The sequence below is a fragment of the Nipponia nippon genome, unplaced genomic scaffold (genome assembly GCF_047370975.1).
Source record: "Nipponia nippon isolate SJK-2023a ecotype South Korea unplaced genomic scaffold, ASM4737097v1 scaffold_14, whole genome shotgun sequence".
NCBI classification, from domain to species: Eukaryota; Metazoa; Chordata; class Aves; order Pelecaniformes; family Threskiornithidae; genus Nipponia; species Nipponia nippon.
In genome coordinates, this window is record NW_028262330.1 from 3307437 (window position 1) to 3327702 (window position 20266).

The 20266-nt window shown below is 38.3% G+C and overlaps 1 long non-coding RNA gene across 1 annotated transcript in view; it reads left to right on the plus strand.

Moving 5' to 3' along the window:
* Positions 1-20266, plus strand: part of LOC148056411 (uncharacterized) — a 116635-nt gene that overhangs the window by 17718 nt on the left and 78651 nt on the right. The window contains exon 2 of the long non-coding RNA XR_015703146.1: positions 16516-16643. This is a non-coding gene — a long non-coding RNA (uncharacterized LOC148056411). The remainder of the gene's footprint in view (positions 1-16515; positions 16644-20266) is intronic.

Below are 20266 nucleotides of genomic sequence, written 5' to 3' on the forward strand. Positions count from 1 at the left end.
CTCAAATGAAAAATAAAATAATTATATATATAAGAAAAACTAAACTACTTTGAATGACTCTGTAATGCTTTTGATGTCTAAAACATGTGAAATCACGTGGTGGTCACGATGTGTAGACAAGACTATAAGGAAGGCTTTAAAATAATGCCAAAATGATACTGTATCTTTGTTAAGATTTTTCTTTTTCTGAAATGTGTATATTCAAAATGTGCTTTTTGAGATAGATTTTGTTGTTGTTGTTAATACAGCATTTACTAGGCTGGCAGTCTATTTTACCTTAAAATCTACCTGTTCTGTACATTACTATTGTATGCACAGCAAGTGTAAAGATAATTATCTGTTTGTGTGTGCATATAGGCTGAGCAGTAGGCTGGGTGAATTACTGTGTTCAGAATAGTTAGCAGAGCCTTCGAGCAGCCAAAGGGTGATTTGACAAACATTTTTAACTTGTACCTGTTTTCAGTTAATCAGTGCAGACCCAGAAGGGCTTGAGAGGTACTGCCAGAGAGTGCTTCTTTCGAAGATGTGTACAATGCTGTCTTTGTCTCCTGTTATTGGGAAGACTGTCACCGTTGAGTAAAACTTATACTTCTTAAGAAGCTTTTGTGTTAAGGAGCTTAAAGCAGATGCTTTCTGACTCTTCAGCAGCGTGGAAGAGTGCTAGTATTGCTACTACTTGCAAGTGAAATGACAAATACCTTAGAAGTTAGTTTCATTTGCACGTTGCTGTACTTGTCCTCTGCCCTGTCTATATTTTTATGCACAGTTGTAAAACTGACTAGAATCTTAAAGAGAGGAGGAGTCCTCATCTGAATGAACAAATGTCCATTTTAATTCACCTTGGTGGTTTTTTTTTTTTTTTTGAAAGCGTTAGTTGCAATTAAGGATGCTCCCAGCAACTTTGAATGAAGTCATCTGGCTAGAACTTTGGAGGCAATTACCACCAGTATTCATTATTTTTCAAGCTTCCTTTTTCAATTTCTGAAGAAGTAATTAAATCTGTCCCTTTTGGGGGGGAGGGGCTCAGATTTCTCTAATGAGTAAACACATTATGAATTTTGGAAGCCTTATGAATAGAGAAAGGTTAATATTTTAAACTCTGTGGCTGTTTTGCATGTTGCTTGCTGACCCAAACTTCAGTTACAATGAGTGAGAATTTCTTCCTGAGCCTAGAAATCTAAAGTGTTTTTCTACATCCAGTTTTTGGTAACATTTTGTTCTACAGCTAAATTATAATTTAAGTCCCTATTATAATTAGTGTCATTTGATTTTAAGAATGTTGAACCATTATAAATGCTCTAACAGCTTAAAAGATTACGTAGTGTATAAGCCAGCTGGCAAAAACTAAAAATGGAATATCTGTTGTGATGGTCTTGGAAACAGCTAAGTCCCTGTCTTGTATTTGGGTGGTTTCTTAGGATTCTGATTCCTTCACAATAAAGTGAACAAGGCATTTTACTTGAAACACTTTTACATGGGGAAATGTTTTTATTTTCCATCTTGACATTTTGAATATTTGAGATGAGGAAATCTTTCAACAACTGGGCTGCATTCCCTTTGTAATTTTTTTTTTTCCCCTCTGAAGATACCTTTATGTATACTACACTGAGTTCTTTGGTGTGCTGTTATCTATTCAGTTTTTTTCTGTTGGATAGACCTGGCAGAGCCAGCATGAATGAGACTCACTTGAATTTGTGAATGAAAGGAAATCTTATATCACAAAATGAAGCCAAGCTGGGTACTCATATTCAGCTCAGTGGAGGCACTTGGCAAGTAGATTTTGCTCAGATTGTTCAGGTTTTATTCATGGCCCTGGCTCCTTATTCATAGAAGCAATTCCTCTGAAGTCAGTAACATTACTAATGTGAGTATTTCCTTATTTTGTGAAGAGGTAAATTCTCAGTTCATTCCACTGCAAGAAGAGAACGTTTGCTTATTTATTTGAATATGTGGGAGGGCTGGCATTGTTGCTGCTGTGTATTTATTTTATCCACTTGAATTCCTCTGTAAATTATACGTGTGAGTCTGGTTATTTGTCAGTGGTAATCCAGGCAGGTCATGAGCTGCTTTTGTCTTACAGTCATGCACAATCAATAATACAGCGAGCAGCTCCTGACAATTGTTAAATGAATTTTGGCATCTTTCTGTTGGGAAATTGCTTGTGACCAGATGGCAAATTTTAAGATTTGGTCAAACATCAAAGTTTTTCCTATTCTGCCACCTGAAACAATCAGATCTGAAGCCAGTTGAGTAAGTGTAAATTTACTGCTAGTGTGTGGTGGAATAATTTATGTTCTTCAGTCTTCTAGATGTCACGAATACATAAATAATACCAACTTCTCAGCCAAGGAAGATTTTATGAGAGTTAGAGTTCTCTAGTGGTTAACTTTGTGGCTGTGTGTTGATTAGTTCAATCTGTATTTCATGAACTTTGATTCCCATGCTTTTCAGTTATAGTCTGATCTAACTCCCACTGAATTAAAAATCCATTATCTTTAATGAAAAATGCATTTATTCAAGTTCTTCAGTGTGTATACCATTTCTGTGATGACACACATTGAGTCTCCGAGGTGCGCTTCACAGGTTGAGTGTGATGGACAGCAAGAGAAGGGTAAAGCGCCCTGTGCCCTGGAAGTCCTGTCATGAGCTGAGATGTATTTTTTGAAAGAAAATTATTTATTGAGGTTTCTTAATTACTTTAATATATATTTCACACTTTATGAACAGGATTAAAATAACAAAGATCTTAACGTAAAACTAAATAAAGATTTTACTCTAGTTCTTCTGTAAATCATTGCATATTAACCCTATTATTTTCCAGTGTATTTCTAGGGCATTGCTTCAGACATTTCTTCATACGCAGTCAAGGTGGTGCTCAGGGATACAAATGATGCAGATAGAGATCCTCTGCTACGTGATATTTTGATGAGAATTTTGAACAAGAGGAGAAACAGTGGAGGCTGAGAAGCAAACAAAACGCTGGCAGAGGTGGTGTGCTGCCTAACAGCATGACAAGGTGTTATGGATCAACTGACAGCAGGACCTGGGTTCTACCTGAGCTCTTTCACTTGCTGCTTTGCCCAAGACAATACTCGGCAAAATTTTTCAGTGAGATAATTTTAGTTGCTAAGTATCTTTGTGTGTTTTTTGGTGAGCGGAGTTTTTTTGTTTGGTTGGGGTTTTGGGCAGGATTTGTTTGGGTTTTTTAATTAGTGAACAGAGCAGAAAACTTCTGAGGAAAACAGTGCTATTGTATAGTCAAGGGAGAAATTGAATTTAAAAAACAAACAGCTTTTTGTACATTGTGTAAGATTTTGCATTTACATGGAATTTTATCAAAGATCATTCTCTCCATTGCTGATTTACCACTGATTATGGGGCCATCTATAAGATAATTGCAAACTATGTGTAGTCATTGAGGGAAAAGTAATACATATGGCAGGTGGATTTAGATGAGGCTAGACTTGAAACTAGAGGCTGTATTGGTAAACTAAGGCACCGTTTCAGTGCCGAAGGGAAAACCAACATGGCTATGTCAAGTGAGAATTACACAAAGCAGCTAATGATGTGTATTTCCATTCTCTCTTGTTCTTCTGTGGACTTTGAAGAATCTCAGTCTTTTAAAATTCTAAGATACGTCTCTGTATGATAAATTTGTGATTATCTAATCCAATTTATATGGTAAGAGGGTGATTTTTTTTTTTTTTTTTATCCTCTGCATTATGATTCTTGCCTGTGATTTGGTAATTCCCTGTGGAGGATGGGTTCTTTTATAGGGTGCTTAAATCTGATTCTAATCTAATGTAAAATCTAAAAGAACTAGGAAGCTTATAAAATTATGCTTGAAGACTAGTAATAACCATATGGATTATTTTAAAGCAAATTTGTAAACAAATTGTTTTCTGCAACAACATAACATAATAAACATAGCACTAATGATCTTGATAAATTTTAATTTATCAAGCCTTGATCACTGTATTTCAGACGGTCTGCACTGTGCACAGGAAGGTTGTGAGCAGGTGGATGAGCTGACTGCATGCTCTGCAACACCCAGAAACAGTCCTGGGATCTGATTTTCCAAGGAAGATTGTGAAATAAGGACAGGGGATTGGGAGGCTGAGGAAATGGAGACGTGACCTGGCCTTGTGGGTCATCCAAGGGTGTGGGGGGTCTGGGTTTGAGGAGAGAAAGAGGCAACAGGGAGGAGTAAGACAGGGTGCACGTGGGGCCCGTGTTGAAAAGATTAAGTGTTTGGGCGGGAAGGCTGAGGGAAGTGGTCTTGCAGAATTGAAGCTGGGAGTTTTGGGGAGCTTGTGAGATGGGTTTATTTTTCTTTTTTTCAGAACTAACTATTTTAAGAACAATTCGGAGCCCTGTGTCCAAGTCTTCCTTGGATTGCTACTCTCTCTCTCAGGTCATGAGTACAATCACAAGCCAGTGTGCTTCCAGACTGGTATTTAGAGTCTCTAGTGACCACACCAATACTGCTTCTCTGTCTAGCAGTGCTCATTTTCCTTGTGAGCATATACACATTTTCTGCTACCAGCTCTAACTTTCCTCTTCCCCGTCTCTCTTCAATTATGCCACTTGTAGACTGTACAACATTTATCTACAGGTTCTATACTGTAGGATGAGGGCACCTTCAGTGCTGCTGCTGATAATGCAGAAGCATCTGACAAAATCTCTGCCATGAAAATAGATGGCGTGTGTTCTTGTGGGGGTGTGAGAAAATGATAGGGAATAAAGTGATAAAATTAATTTATTTTTCTATGAATTCTAGAGGTGATATGCGTGGTCATAGTGAACTACATACACTTGACATATCTTGTGTGCAGAGAGTTTTATAAAGTTCCGATTATGTGTGTTTTAAATATAATTACATAAAATAAATATGAAACCACAGAGCAAAAAATGGAGAAAATAACACTATTCAGTTCTCAACACAAATTCAGAGTCCACGTTGAAAGCTGCAGACATTTCCTGAAACTCCCCATCTAGCTCTTAAATACTACAAGGGCTTTCAAAGAGGGCACTAATCTTACTGCCGTGATTCTAACATATGGTGGAAGAAAGAGCCATTCTAGTATTTAATATTTTAAACAAGATCGTGCTTTCAAGTGTTTAGAAGTTCTTCTGAGAGAGTGGTGGGGTAGAAAGGCAACTGGAGTCTAATAATGTTGTAGATCATAGAATCACAGAATGCTTTGGGATGGAAGGGACCTTTAAAGGCCATCTAGTCCATCCCCCTGCAATGGGCAGGACATCTACAATCAAATCAGGTTGCTCAGAGCCCCATCCAGCCTGGCCTTGAACGTTTCCAGGGATGGAGCATCTCCCACCTCTCTGAGCAACCTGTTCCAGCATTTCACTACCCTCATTGTAAAAAATTTCTTTCTTATACCTAGCCTAAATCTTCCCTCTTTTAGTTTAAAACCATTCCCCCTTGTCCTATCACAACAGGCCCTGCTAAAAAGTCTGTCCCCATCTTTCTTCTAAGCCCCCTTTAAGTACTGAAAGGCTGCAATAAGGTCTCCCTGCAGCCTTCTCTTCTCCAGGCTGAACAGCCCCAGCTCTCTCAGTCTTTCCTCATAAGAGAGGTGCTCCATCCTTCTGATCACTTTTGTGGCCCTTCTCTGGACCCTCTCCAACAGGTCTACCTCCTTCTTGTGCTGAGGACCCCAGAGCTGGATGCAGTGCTCCAGGTGGGGTAGATCTTTCTGTGCCTCCAACTCTACCATTCTTCCTGCCCTGCTGTAACTCCTTATGCCTTTCTATTCCTCAGCTGTGCATCCAGTGTGTGCAGAGCTATCTGCCTCTTAAAACGGGCTGAGTATAGCGGTAAAGTAAGCTTGTACCTTACTTTGTAGTAGTAAGCAAAGTAACCTAAACATGTTCAGCACATACTTCTCTGTTGTCATTCGCCTAGGCGTATGCTATAGGTGAATGAAACAATGGAAAGAGGACTTAAATACAAAGCTATTTAAATTTCAAAAAGAAATCTGTAATTGCAGGGAAAGACCTTTAACTGCACAGCAGGAACTAAACTTTTGCTGGAAAAGATGTGGCTCTGTCTTAGGCGCTGCTTTGAAGGGCTACAAAAGGTCATGACTTCTTGTAGTAGTGAAGAAAGAACAGGTGACTTTGTAAGTGACTTAGCACTTACAGGAAGCCTTTGATTTGAGAAGCTCAGAGCACCTGACAGATATTAATAAAATCCCCTGACCCTGCTGGGATACAGCTGTATGGCATTCTCCCCACCTGAACGATGGGTGTTCCCCAGTGTAACAAACCCAAGTACTTGATGCAGTGAGCTTCTGAGCACTGCAGTATTGAGAAACTTGCGAAATGCGAAATTCTTCAGAAGTTTTGACATTTTCCAAGAAGTCTCTTGATTTTTCTTTTTATCTATTTTGATCTTACACACCCCCACCCCCCCCGGTATGTTCTAGATGTAGTCTAGTTTGCCAGTGGTCTTTGGGTAGCAGGGGAAGGGGTCAGGGAAGGAAATGTAATGACACTCTGAAGGATATAATAGATTAGGACTTAATAGAATTTTTTTGCCTTTTCCTAGCATTTGTTGATCTAAAAGATTCTATCAGTGGGGATTCCTTACAGGTCTTAAGCATCTTATATTTTATTTAGGTCACATTGCTCAGCCTTCCTTATTTTGCCTGTTTATGTCAGTGCAGACTCTGCTGTTATTTCAGTCTGAATACCTGAGGAAGAACTACAAGCTTAGCAGCAGTCCAAAATGAGCACTCTGCTCCATTTAATCCTGTCACACAGCCATCATAATTGAATGAGCAAGTGCATGTACTGTTTCTGTCAAATTACTAAAGCTGTAGTTTCACTAATGCTGTAAGGTACTGAAGGTGGCACTTCAGCTATTTGCTTCTGTCCTCATTTTGCCCCGTCCTTTGTGCCAGCAGAGGCATTTACTTAGGGAGCCAGGTTAAAACTAAATACATATTTTTGATGGACTTTAATTTGGTTTCCTGATCTAACTCACATGTGTCTCAAACGCCTCTTCAGATATAAGGGTCTGAGGCAAGACTGAACAGTTTGGGGAGCGGGTAACTGGAAAAAGGCTGTGATCAAAGTTAAAAGCTGCATCTAACTTCAGTGTTGGCTTATGCAGTTTAAGATGTTTCCAAAATCATTGCCTTGAAACCAGAGGAGCTGAAATGGGCCAGGACTGTCCTGTAGCTACAGTGATACTTGCATACAGGAGCAGAGTGAAAAAGATTTAAGTGATAAAAAAGGGAGAGGAAAAAAAGAAGCAAAAGGTGCTCTAGGCATAGAGCTATAAAGAGCTCTAAAAGGATACCTTGATGACTGACACTGGAGCATGATTAGTTCCTCCTTCCTCACAGCTTATTTCCTGTGGTAAGAAAACTTAAGTTATTTGAACTACCAAATCAATGCTTACATATATTGACTTGAAATCTAATCTGCTTGTTCTTTGTAAAGCAGCACCTCTGAAAAGTCTTATTGCATACAATAGAAAACTAGACTTTGAATTATTCCTAAACATTTAAATTCCCCTTTGCTGCAATATATTTTTACTTCCCTTGTATAAACTACTTTATAAATTAATTGCTTTATTAAAGTATGCTGATTTTATATAAATTTATTGTCTTGTTGTACGTGGTTTTGCTCATAAACAACATTAAGCACACTGATTTAGAAATGCTGTGCATAACTTATCGAGGATGAATGCAGCTATGTGTTTTTTGTGGGACCTGTTTGGATCCTAGCAGTGCCGTAGTTCGTTTGAATACGTTGCTACGGTGCTATCAAATTCATGTGGTGTTTGTCGGTTTTTCTTGCAGCTCATGTTTCTTTTTTTTTTTGTTTCTTTTTTTTTTTTTTTTTTCTTCTTTCCCTATGTGCTAACTGTAACCTCTGGCTGTTTGGGGTGAACTGAAAATGAGGCTGGAAATGTATAAGCATATGTTCCTTAAATGATGATTACAGACAATAGTTTGGCAATCAATTTTCTCTACCAATGCAATTATTTTGAAGCCAGATGGCTAGCAAAAATCCTAGCAAACCGTAACACTTATTGGCTTGCAAGATTTATTTTCTAGAAAATGATCATGCTGCATATTTAAAAACAGAAAAACGTTGTAGAACATATCTATGTTTATTTCGTTTGAGACATGTCACATGTTTCCATGTACAGAGTCTAACGTGGTGCTATTGAGACAGATGTAGGTACGGCACGCCCGCCGCCTTGGTGTGGTAATTTATATGGACTGTTGTGTTGTGCTGCTTGGTGTTCTCCGTTCATTTAAGGTCCGCCATGGGCTTTAGTGTCACACGCTGCATGAAGGCTGGTTTTGTACTGCCAAAAAAAGCTTTATGTAGATCTTGGGACACCTGAGTTTTCATTCTTCTATGCTCCTGTGATTCTAGCTACAATAACATTTGTATAAATAACTATGTATAACAAAGATGGTACAAAAGTTAGTACAAAAGGTACTTTATTAGCTTTTGGAACAGCTGAATATCAGATTAATACGTACTAAGCCATTATTGTCTTGCAGCAAACCAGAGAAAACTTGATATAGTCAATTGCTATAGTTACTGCATGGAGCTTTCTGTTTAGTTAATAAAATGTGTTGATATATTCATGTATGTTTTGTAAATGCTAAAGCAATATCAAACCCCCTCTTAGTAAAGAATATATCTTAAGGATGCTGCAGAGTGTTGAGACTTAATTCGCCAGTATTTTGGTGTTCGAGAACCCTGTACGACACATTCTGTGAGTGCCAAGTGAAACAGGATTACAACGCTGAAATGAAGCAGGGTTCAAAAGTAAAATTTATTGTGGCAGTGTCTAGCTGTGTCTGTGAAATTTAAGAGCTCTTTGCCTTTTTGTTTAGGGACCAGAAGTTTTCCATTTTTGTTAAGTAGCTGTTTCTTACTGCGAAAAATTCTCTTCTGAAGTAGCTAATTAAGTAATATTGCGCAGTATGAATCACAGTGCATTTCCTACAATCACTTCTTTTTGGATATACGTGTATTTTCCACTTAGGATGTCTTGGGTTTGATCGTGCTGGCCAGTATGAGTTCTATAAAATCAATGTGATGTAAAGTGATGCCCCGCATGAAATTTAAATTTCTGAGAACACTTGCTCAGTGACTCATTTGTTCTTTATCTATAAATACGGTCAAATACCACGATGCTAGGAACAGTGATGACATTCGCATTGGGCACATTAATTCAAGGGCGTAGCTTGATGTTTTTAATAAAAGAGGTTTTTTTTTTTTAAGCCCTTGCCATACTGAACATAATTATGGTTACTATTGGCTCTTACAAAGTCAGAATTGTTAAAGCTGTCACCAAATAATATTCCGTTTTGACTGCAGTAGGAAAAATATTTATACTTATTGTTTACACAGTAGATGTTGTTTATACAGATCCCAAAACAACAGCCACCTTCTGTCTCTTTTAGGTCACTACTCATCAAAACATTATGCAAAGGCAGTGGATTTTTTCCTAGAGTTTTAAGTATTTGAAAGAACTGCTGTGTATTTTTCCCCTTACATTCTCCTTTAGGTAACTGATAAACATTTACATTTTAGTTACAACAAAGTGAAGATTTTATCTTCAATGGGAACATTGATGGGGTGACCTCCCCTATTTTAAATCAAAGAAATGAGGACTGCAGGTTCCTGGTATCACATAGGCTCCAAGCCCTTAAAAAAATGGATGTTTCTATGCTCATGAAAGAAATCTGGTGTTTTATGCTGGGGTGAGTGAAGGTGCTCAGCTCTAATCTGAGAGCGAGTGAGTCAGCCCTAAGGAAGCTCTGGGTAGCACCGTGTTTGCAGGAGGATGTTTGATGTTTTATGTCATGCAGGTGTGTGCCTGAGTGTATGCAGAGGGACATAAAGTAGCTGCTGGGGGGGTGGCTTGGTCCTTCCAGCTTTACTGTGGGTTTTCTGGCTAATGTAAGTCAAGTGATAAACCATGTTGAACAAGTGATTTATAGCAGGTTGGAGTCCAGCAGGGTGATTATATCTAGCACTTGAAGGAAGCAGAGGGTATGGAAATAAATGTGTCAGAAATATAATTAAATGTTTTGTGCTGCTGCTGATAGATGTATAATTACAAACACCACCAACATCGCTTACCTACAGGGAGGGAACAATGAGCAAGGCTACGTTTGTGAACTTACTTCTTGCTCTATAGGAATTTCCCAGTTTTCTGTTACCGCACAATCCTGCTGTTTTTCTTTTTAATTGAAAGGGAATAATAAAGGTTTTTCTCTACCACAAATATGAAGTAGATTCATTCAAACCTATATGATTTTTTTCATAAAACAGTAAACAAAAATGAAAACACCACCAACCTGAAAACAAGCTGTTAGCTGTGGTGAAGATGTAACTTAACGTCTGTTATTTGCTTTGGGATTATTTGCCATGGCTTTAACCTGAGCAGTGAATTTGGATACTAAACTTGAAAAGCTACCCTTGCTGAATGCCAATAAGAAGTGATACTGCCCTTTTGAATACTGAATTAGATGACAAGCTGAACAGCAACTTGAAAGTAACGTGTATGTGGAAGTCCAGTCCTTCAGCTCACAAATACTTGAATGATCTTATTCCAAGGTCTTTACTGTGCTATGAATAAAATTTCTTTTTGGTTGTTTAGTGGTTCAGGCCACAGTCGATACTCTAATTGAAGATAAGATTTAGGCTTTTGGGAATGTCTTTCTGTCTTTCTCTTCACTGTGTATCATCTATGCTTGCAGTTGAGCAGCCGCCCAATTCTCCTTCTTGCAGAATTTTTCTGTTCTTGTTTTGAGTTTCCAGACAAGTTGGAAGGAATGATACTTGTCTGGAATTCTGGCAAATGAAAATGCAGATTTTCTGTAACCTAACCCCATCCATACCCAGGATCCATCAGACTTTTTAAAAGTCTTTTTGGTGTGACAGTGGACAAAATATAAACACCAGGGTTTGGGAGTAGCCTTTTGATTAATCAGAGTTGGGATCTTGGTAAACTAGCCATAGCCACCACACCGCCGGTATTACAAATAACTGGCTGAATCTTCTGTGAATCTAACTTTGCTATTGTCCTTGAAATAAAGACCTGTGATTATATACTGTACATATGTTTGACCAAAATATATGTTTTACAATTTTTTTCCATTTAGCTGAATGAGGACTTCAGTAAAATTGGGATCCGGTCAATGCTTATGAAGATTTAGAAGGAAGTATTACTTTTACTGTTCATAATTGCTGCAGCAGCTACTACTTTAGGGAAAGCTGGAAAAATTTTTCAATTATTGTTAAACGAGAAATGAAACAAGGATGCTGCATCCAGCACACGTACCCTTGATATTAGAATGGTGATTTATGCTTCCCACTGGCATGGCACTTTGAGTTCTGCATAAATAATGATTGATTATATTTTAGATTATGGTTAATTACCCTAAAACTAAGGAGATGTGTGTGTATAGATTCTGTATGTTGTGTTTTAATGCCATAAAAGTGAGGGTTTAAACTGGAGATTGAAAGGTGAACAGGTCATGACATCCCATGCTTAAATTTCTCAGTGCTTTGAGATAGAACAGGAAGGTTTGTGTTTCTCTAGTATGGGCATTTTTTCTGAAAAGTGTTTGCCACGTTGTTCTGTTTTGAAAGAAAGGATGGGTGGGATAAATGAGGTGTTTTAGCTAGCCGTACATTGGTCATGGTATTTATGGTTCATCTGCTGGCTTACCCCTTAGGGCACATCGTTATTTTACTTCTTAAAGAGTGATTCTAAAAGGGTGCATAGACACCCTAAAGTCTTCTTTTTCATCATCTTCCCTTTGAAGAGAACAACTAGATCCTTGCAAACTGTGTTTTATTTTCTCCAGTGACCATTTGTAGCAATACTTAGTGCTTTCAAAATACGCTTTTAAGGTGTCAGTTTTGCTACAACACCTTTTGATTCACTTTGCAGCTGTATTTACTGAATCCTTCAGTGGCCAAGAAATGTTGGCTTCAGTATTAGTTGTGTTATTGGGTACTACCCTGTACACTTACTGGTATCTCAAACATAACTTCAGTGTATCATACAGTTGGATAGGCTTATTGTACTAATAAAAAAATCCATTCAGGTTATGGCATGCTTCAGATCCTTTAGTCACAAGAGACATTGCATTCAGAAGGTGAAAATTAATATCCAGTCCTCATACCTGATTTATATGTTGTTCAGGTATTAATACTTAATCACTAATTTTTTTCTAATGTAAACAGCATTAGAATTGATTTGGTAGGACACGACATTCCCATTACCTTTCCTATAATAAAAATATTTCTACAATTTGTAAAATGCCCTACAGGTTAAATGGCTAAATGTGCCATTCAGCTGATTTGCTTGGTGAGCAGGAACATAGAATCTGAAATGTTTGGTTTTTTTCCTTACTGAAATATCAAAACTAGCTGGATGAAATCACTCATTTTTAGCATTTGTTAAAATAAAACTGTGACAGGAATTATGTAGCTGCTGAATTAAGGCAGCACAATTAGCTGCTGCTTAATGGCTGAGAACTTAAACCCTCCTTTGGAAACACAAGTGAAAAAACATGTTTCCCATAACATGTTTGTGTGTTTAAAGGAGGTAATATAAATCATCTTCTACAGTGGCTTGCCCCGCTCCCCATTTACTCTCTAGGTGCCTTTTATGCTTTAGTGGTGGTTGTATTTGTTGCTATAATGAAAGTGTGATTGTAGTTCAGTAATATGAAATTGCTTGGTAGACTCTGCTTTTCAGAGAAATTACATGACCTGCTCTTTAAAAACAAACAAAACTGAGTAAATGTTTACCTTGAAACAAATTGAGGAATATTTTTGATCCTCCAGATTTTTTGCTGGGAAATCAGGGTTGCATCCCATGGGGCTCAAACCTTAACACTGAAAAGGCTATGAGCATCAAATCTGTGGGGAAAATTGAGGACGTGAACTATTCGGAAAGGGAATATATACAATTCACAAGGAGAAAAAGGAGATAAGTGCAGAAAGCAAAGAAGATTGAAGGTCAGACTGATCATGCTTTCAGAGTATGTAAAGAAAAAAGATATTAGTGGCAGAGATTTGAACTTTTCTGGAGACATAAGATTTAAAAGCCTTAATTGAAACACCAGTTCTTTCCTCTACACCGAGAGCATGGAAATCCGTCTCATAGATATGCATAATGTCATCAAGAAAGGAGAGATTTAGACAGCAACAGCTGTAACCTTTTAACTTACTTTTTAAGGACACGTGGGGATAGGCTTAGACTAGAGGGATTTTTTAATCAAAAAGAAGAGATTCGGGCAGACGTTGATCCTAGGAAACTGCCCAGCCTGGACTCTCTTCCCTTCCATAATGGGATCAACTGCTGATACTTTACCTTAATGCTGTCCACAACACGCTCCCCTGTATGTCACAGCTGGCACGAGATGGAGGCCTTTAGGATGGTGTGTGTGGGGTTATTTTGTTGTTGTTGTTGCTTGAGGAAACAATTTTTGGTTTTAAGAAATGTGTTCAACATCTTTTGATCAAAATGCATGCTTGCTATATTTTGGAGAGGTCTAGCCACTTTAGCTCTTGCTATATCCTGTTTAGCTTAAGCTGTCTAGGTTATTAATACTATTACAGTCAACCTGAAGTCCTTTTTCAGATAATGCTAGCATGAAATATGTTTTCAAGCTGAAAAATAAGGCCTTTAGGGGTGTTCCAGAGATGACATTTCAATGTTGTGCTGGGACAGTGTGTGAACAGAATCATTCCCATTGAATTTAATGTGTTTAGTCTAAATGAACTCGCAAGAAGGTGTCCACTGTCATTTCTCCTAAAAAGAAAAAACAACAAACCATTGTCACCACGAGGCTGTGATGGATTGGAAGTTTCTCCATAAACATCAGCAGCTGTTTATTACAAATATAGCCGTCTGTGGTAGAATCTGCATTGCATATGTGTACAAGCATACAGTGGTTGGTTGTTAAATGGTCAGAAATGATCCACAGTAACTCTACAGATTTTCCTTTTAACAGAGAACAGTGGTGACTGTTGCAGTCACCAGGAGCGGTAAATGTTCTCTAGAGCTGGCGTTTTTCATGTGGTCACTGAAAATACAAATCAAATTTCAAGAAACATTTCTCTTAGGTTTATTCTCATGTTGAGAAAAGCTATTCCAAGGAAATTGCTTCACATCTGAACAAAATCTACCCCACCCCTTTGTAAAGAAATGAAAGGAAAATGGGAAGGCTTGATTACATGTGAAGGCTCATCCCAAGTAAGATTTTTAATATCTCTAAATAATCAACTTGATTAGACATTAAGATTATTAACAATTCATGAGTGTTTTGTGGTTGTCCTGACCAGTTCGGTTTCAACTGAAAAGTTATTTTGTTATTGAATTATTGCTGTTATTCTTAAGACTCGCCCGCCTCCTTCTCAACTGATCATCTTACACTAGCTCCTCCTTCTGCTACCTACTGCCATGTTTTACCATGTGGCTCTGGTAAATCTGATATTTGGACTCTGGTTATATGTTGCAGTGATTCTTAGTCTAAAGAGTTATTTTGGGGAAACATCACATACATTTCTGCTTATTGGCTGTTGAAAGGAAGGGAGGAATGCATATTTTTTTCTCTAGAAATTCACCCATTCTATTTTTCATTATGGTGATATCTATGATGGGGAGTAGTAAACTGAGTGCTAAGATATGGTATTTATAATACATAATTATAATTTTGCTACAGCATGGAACTGCACAGAGAGTTATCTAATAAAATCATCCATTGAGTTCTCATCTTCCTAAGTCCTGGTCCAAAAAGCTGCATATTAGTTGAATGCCAATAGGCCATTTAAAAGTAAATTTTCATTGGTTTAACGCCAGCCGGCACCTAAGCCCCACCCAGCCGCTCGCTCGCTTCCCCCTGGTGGGATGGGGGAGAGAATCGTAAGAGTAAAAGTGAGAAAACTCGTGGGTTGAGATAAAGACAGTTTAATAGGTAAAGCAAAAGCCACGCACATAACCAAAGCAAAACAAACCAAACAAGGAATTCATTCACTCCTTCCCATCAGCAGGCGGGTGCTCAGCCATCCCCAGGAAAGCAGGGCTCCATCGCGCATAACGGTGACTGGGGAAGACAAATGCCATCACTCCGAACGTTCCCCCCTTTCCTCCTGCTTCCCCCAGCTCTACGTGCTGAGCACGACGCCATACGGTGTGGGACAGCCCTGGGGTCAGCTGGGGTCAGCTGTCCCAGCCGTGTCCCCTCCCAGCTCCTTGTGCCCCCCAGTCTCCTCGCTGGTGGGGTGGGGTGAGAGGCAGAAAAGGCCTTGACTCTGTGCAAGCACTGCTCAGCAGTAACCAAAACATCCCTGAATTATCAACACTGCTTCCAGCACAAATCCAAACCATAGCCCCATATTAGCTACTATGAAGAAAATTAACTCTATCCCGGCCAAAACCAGCACAGTACTATAACAGGAATAAATTTAAATGTGTTGTTTCTATTGAATTTATTTACACCTTAAAGGATAAACCATCTTTCTCATAATTTGAAAAGCTTTGAATTAACTGAGGGAGAGAAAACGAATGCACAAAGGGCAACTTCTTGACAGTCTTGTCAATACACGTTTGGAACTGACAACATGAGAAATTATGGTATCAACCTAAAAAATGAAAATCCTCAGGGCTCTGAAAACATGAGATGAAGATGATAGTATCTGTATGCCAGACTTGTGATATATGAATCCCCCTAACCGTTACAGAATAATCAGTGACTGCCACATGTATGGCACTTTGTGTGCGTGTGTCTGTATAAAAATACGTATAAACAAAAGTTAATGTTTTGAGCAGTAAGGGAGAGGAGAATTGGTATCTCTTTATTAACACTGGTTCCTTAGCAAATGAGCACACAGGTGGATGAAAAAATCTCACAGATTTAAGAGAAATCTGTAGTCAATTTTAACTTGCATAACACTGTAAAGCACAAGGTAATAACTTAATGAGCTTTTTACAAACATGTTCTTCTTGTACTTTAGAATGGTATGCAAATATTGGAAAGGAACTTACTTTAGTTTGATGCAATTAAGAAACAAATTGGAATATACAAGGAGAAGCAAATTTGCTATTAAAGAAATGAATAAATGTAACTCTGCTTACAGTGCCTGGCTGAACTTCAAATATGCTGGCTCAAGGGATTTTAACTGATCCGACTCTGCTGTTTGTTTTAAAAAGTGGACTGTTGTTGTGTTTATGTACTGTGGTACAGGCATACTGTGCAGGTTTATATGGGAACGTTCTGTTTCACCAAGTCTCTACGTCTTCATACAGATTGTGCAAAGTTTGTAGGTGCCTGGGGTTTGCCACCCGGGAGAGTTTCTTGAAATAAGTTTTGGCTGACTAAACGAAGGTGGAGAAAAAAAGGTTCTTCTCAAGTGCGGGTGATGCAACTTCAACTCAGACTGTGTTTCTATCTGATCTTTATTCTTTTTTTTTTTTTTTTTTCCTGTCTTTAGGACTTGAACTTCTGCTTAGCTGCTTCGCACGACGAAGTTTCAGAAAACTTGAAGAGGTCCTGCTTTGTGTCCAGGCAATACGGAGTTGAGGATACAATGCTGATTCATCAGGTTTCAACTCCCTGCAGGTAACGTTGATTCTTTCAGCAGTTTTGGAATTGGGGTTCATGAGACTCTGTGGTCAAATCAGGATCGCTGCTGTACCTTTTTGGTGGGAATCGGAGAGTGCTCTGTGAAGGACGATGATTAGGTTACGATGTCTTTTGCTCTTTGGCCTCTTCTAAAAGAAAGGCCAGGCCCAGGATTTGACTGTCTTACATGGATGAGACCACAGATATCCCATGAAGATCTGAGGGCAGAAAGCGATATCAGGTCTGAGGCATTCTTGTCTGTAACCCAATCACTGTTGACCGCTGGGCAGTCCTAGCTCGACATGCTTTTTACGTTTTCCTCCTAGACTCAGCAAACTCCTTCATGCATCCGTCCATCCATGATACTTTATAAATGAATATAAGCAATGTGCTGGCTTTGACTCTAGTTTCAAGTGTCAAATGAACGAACTTGAATAGGAAGGTCTTGCCTGAGTCGTTTCTCTCGTGTTTGGTATTAGCAGAGAAGATGAGCGCAGTGCTTTTGTGTCCTCTTCCACGTCTATGCCTGTATCAGGTATGTGAGGGAGGGGATGGGGCAGTGCAATGCCCCGGGTATCAGCTGGTGAGGTTTCGGTGATACAGGATATGTCAGTATGTCTGTGCCACTGATAAGGTCCTGGGTTATTTTTCATTTATTAACAAGAGTGAAAGCAGTGTATGTGATGAGATGCATTAGTTTTAGCTTGCTGTTTGTCATGCATTTGTGGTACACAGTATGTTTGTGTGCAGTGTCTGGGGTCTTAGTGCCAGTTTTTCCCATTACCACATCCAGGTGGGCTGCGAGTGTTCTCTCTTTGCCCCTACGTCTTGCATTTCTGTATCACCTTCTGTTCTTAAGCACAAAATGGTTTACCAATTAGAGAGGATTTTTCCCAGTGGAATCAAATGCAGATGTTTCTGGGGTGCTGAAATGCGTCTGGGAGAAAGTACTTCATCTCTTGCTATAAGAAGGGGAGGCAAAATGCAAGGACGTGAATTTCAGCCTTGAACCGCAATAGTAATTGCGTAGCTGCTGACAGAAAAATAAAAACAAAAGCAGTTATGATAGTTCATGAGAGAAGGCTTTCTCAGTCTTATCTAGGGAAAGAATACAATAAATGATAAAGAAAATAAAAATAATGCCTAGGGATTTGGGGGGTATTACTATATACAGTAGGATAGCTCAGTTTTAGAATTACATCATGCACGTTCTATAGAGCATTAGTTAAGCAATTGTTCACAGCGAGGCATTTTAATGAGTATGGTACTTCATACTTTTCATTCTTCAGTAAGTATTGTTCTGTAATTTGTATGTTATCGCATTTGCATATTGTGTGGTCTGTGTAAAGCCACCATCAAAAATCGATCATTGCTGAACTTGAGCCTTCAAATACGTGAAAAAAAATTTGGCAACATTTGTCTCATGGCAACGGCTCTTCAGCACAGTGAAAGATGCTACAGAGCTCTGAAGAAGAGATTTCTTTGTTTCACAAAGCATAGGACATTCCTGTGTACACATTTCTGTATTCCAGTTCCCCTCAGAAAAGTGTCTCCCACCTCTAAAAATTGTGTAGACGTGAATATTTCTTAAAAGTATTGCTAATTAAGCTGAATCGTATCACTTATACTGGTCTTCTTGTTAAGCACTGAATTTGCGTACTTTTTCTATTTGCTGTCAGACATTGTTAGTTCCTCTGTCCGCCCCATATTTTGCCAGTATTAAATGGTATCCTGACAGGACAGTATTCAATGTTAATAGAAGCATTTGTTACCATCTTAGTCGAGTTATTCTGAACAACATGACGCAAGAATAGTTACTACTGGTTTTGTTTTACATTTTTTTAATTTTACTATCCTCTTTCTTTATCCTTAATCTTACATTTTTGCTTTTGAAGTAATATTTTTCCTTTTCTCATAGTATTTTGTTTACCTTGTTGTTTGTGGATTTTATGAAATCCTGTTCTGAGCTTTGAAACAGACTTTGGTATGCTTTGATTTTTTTTTTTTTTTTTTTTACACTATCTGATCTTGCTCAGCAAGCTTTTCAGTGTGCTTATCTTTATGGTCACTATGGGGAGTGAGAAGATGCAGAGAAAATATACAAGCAGTGAAATAGACTGGAAATAGGAAATAACTATTTGAAGGTGCAGCCTGGGCACAGAACTTGGTGTTAGGTTGGAATTAGTTTTTAGAGTAGCCCTGTACTAGCCACTGAAGTCTACCTCGGTTACCTCGTCTAGGGTGGTATGTCATTTTCAAGGCATCTGGAAAACTAACATCATTATCTAAATGCTAAATATTGTTATCTAAACATTGCTGGCTGTAGTTTGATGGCTCAATTCTTGCTGGGCAGGCAGAGCTGACAGTTCCTTATGGCATTGGATGGGGATTAGGTTTTGCTCTCCATATCCCTGGAGGTATCGTTGTTTTTTTTTTTTTTTTTTTTAAAAAAAAAAAAGGGGAGGGAGGAAATATTGCACTGTTGTGTCTGTGCTGTGAATCTATCCAGAACTTTATAAGGGCTTCCATTACTGCAGTATCTGAATTGTTTATGTGGTTGTTCTTATATCAACCCGTCCCTGTTGTGCTAAGGTTTTATCACATTTTTTTTAGGTGTGAACAGAGACATAAGAGGGGGCAGTGATTTGTCACAGATTGCAAGTAGAGCCTTTGGTGGAACAAACATCCCACAAGCCCCAGGCTTTGGGGAAGTCCCAGAAAGCTGATTACTTCTTCTCTTGAATGACCATATTTCCTATTGCAGTGCTGTCAGCTTCTCATTCTGCTCAGTTCCCATTATAAATAACGCTACAAATGCAGAATATTTTAAAAGATGGCTTCTCTTGTTGAGCTCTATTCCCATGAATAATACTGATGGCTATTGAGACAAGTCAGCCCTTTCAGTTCATTTTTCTTTTCGCGTGGTGTATATCCTGGCTTCATTTTTTTTTTTTTCTCGATTTTTCTTTCATCAATATTTCTTTTTCTAAAACTTTAATCATATTTGATCTTTCCATAGCTTGTAGGTTACTTTAAGGTTAAGAGAAAAATTAGTAATATTTTCATGAATTAATGTCTTGCATTAATGTTCTCCTCACCATTAAAAAGGGTAACAGAGGTTTATGTTAGTGTATTTACCTGTGTGTTAATATAGCTCCAGCACTTATTTTTGTCTACCAGTGTCTCTAAATATCAATTAGAAAATATATTCAAAGTGAACTTGATTTCCAGTGACCGTGCATAATAAACGGACATATGCTAAACATAATTACATATTTTAATGCATTAAAATGCAAGTATGATTGGGGATATTAAAGCAAAGCTCAGTGAAGAACTATGGTAGCTATCTACACTAATTGCTCCAGATGTAATTGTACCATTAAAGGCATGGGTGTTTATATTGCAACAATATAATCTGTTTTATGAAGATCTTGCAAAAAGATGGCAACTAACTGTAAGCTTTCTATAACCAGTATTAGTTCTATATGTATTTTTGTAGCAGCGCAGTGATATCCCTGTTCTTGTGGGAAGTGGAGAAGTTCCAATAAGATATCATTTATATTTATAAAGAATCTACTTTCTGGAGGCATAACATGTTTGATATAGAATGGGTCAAATTT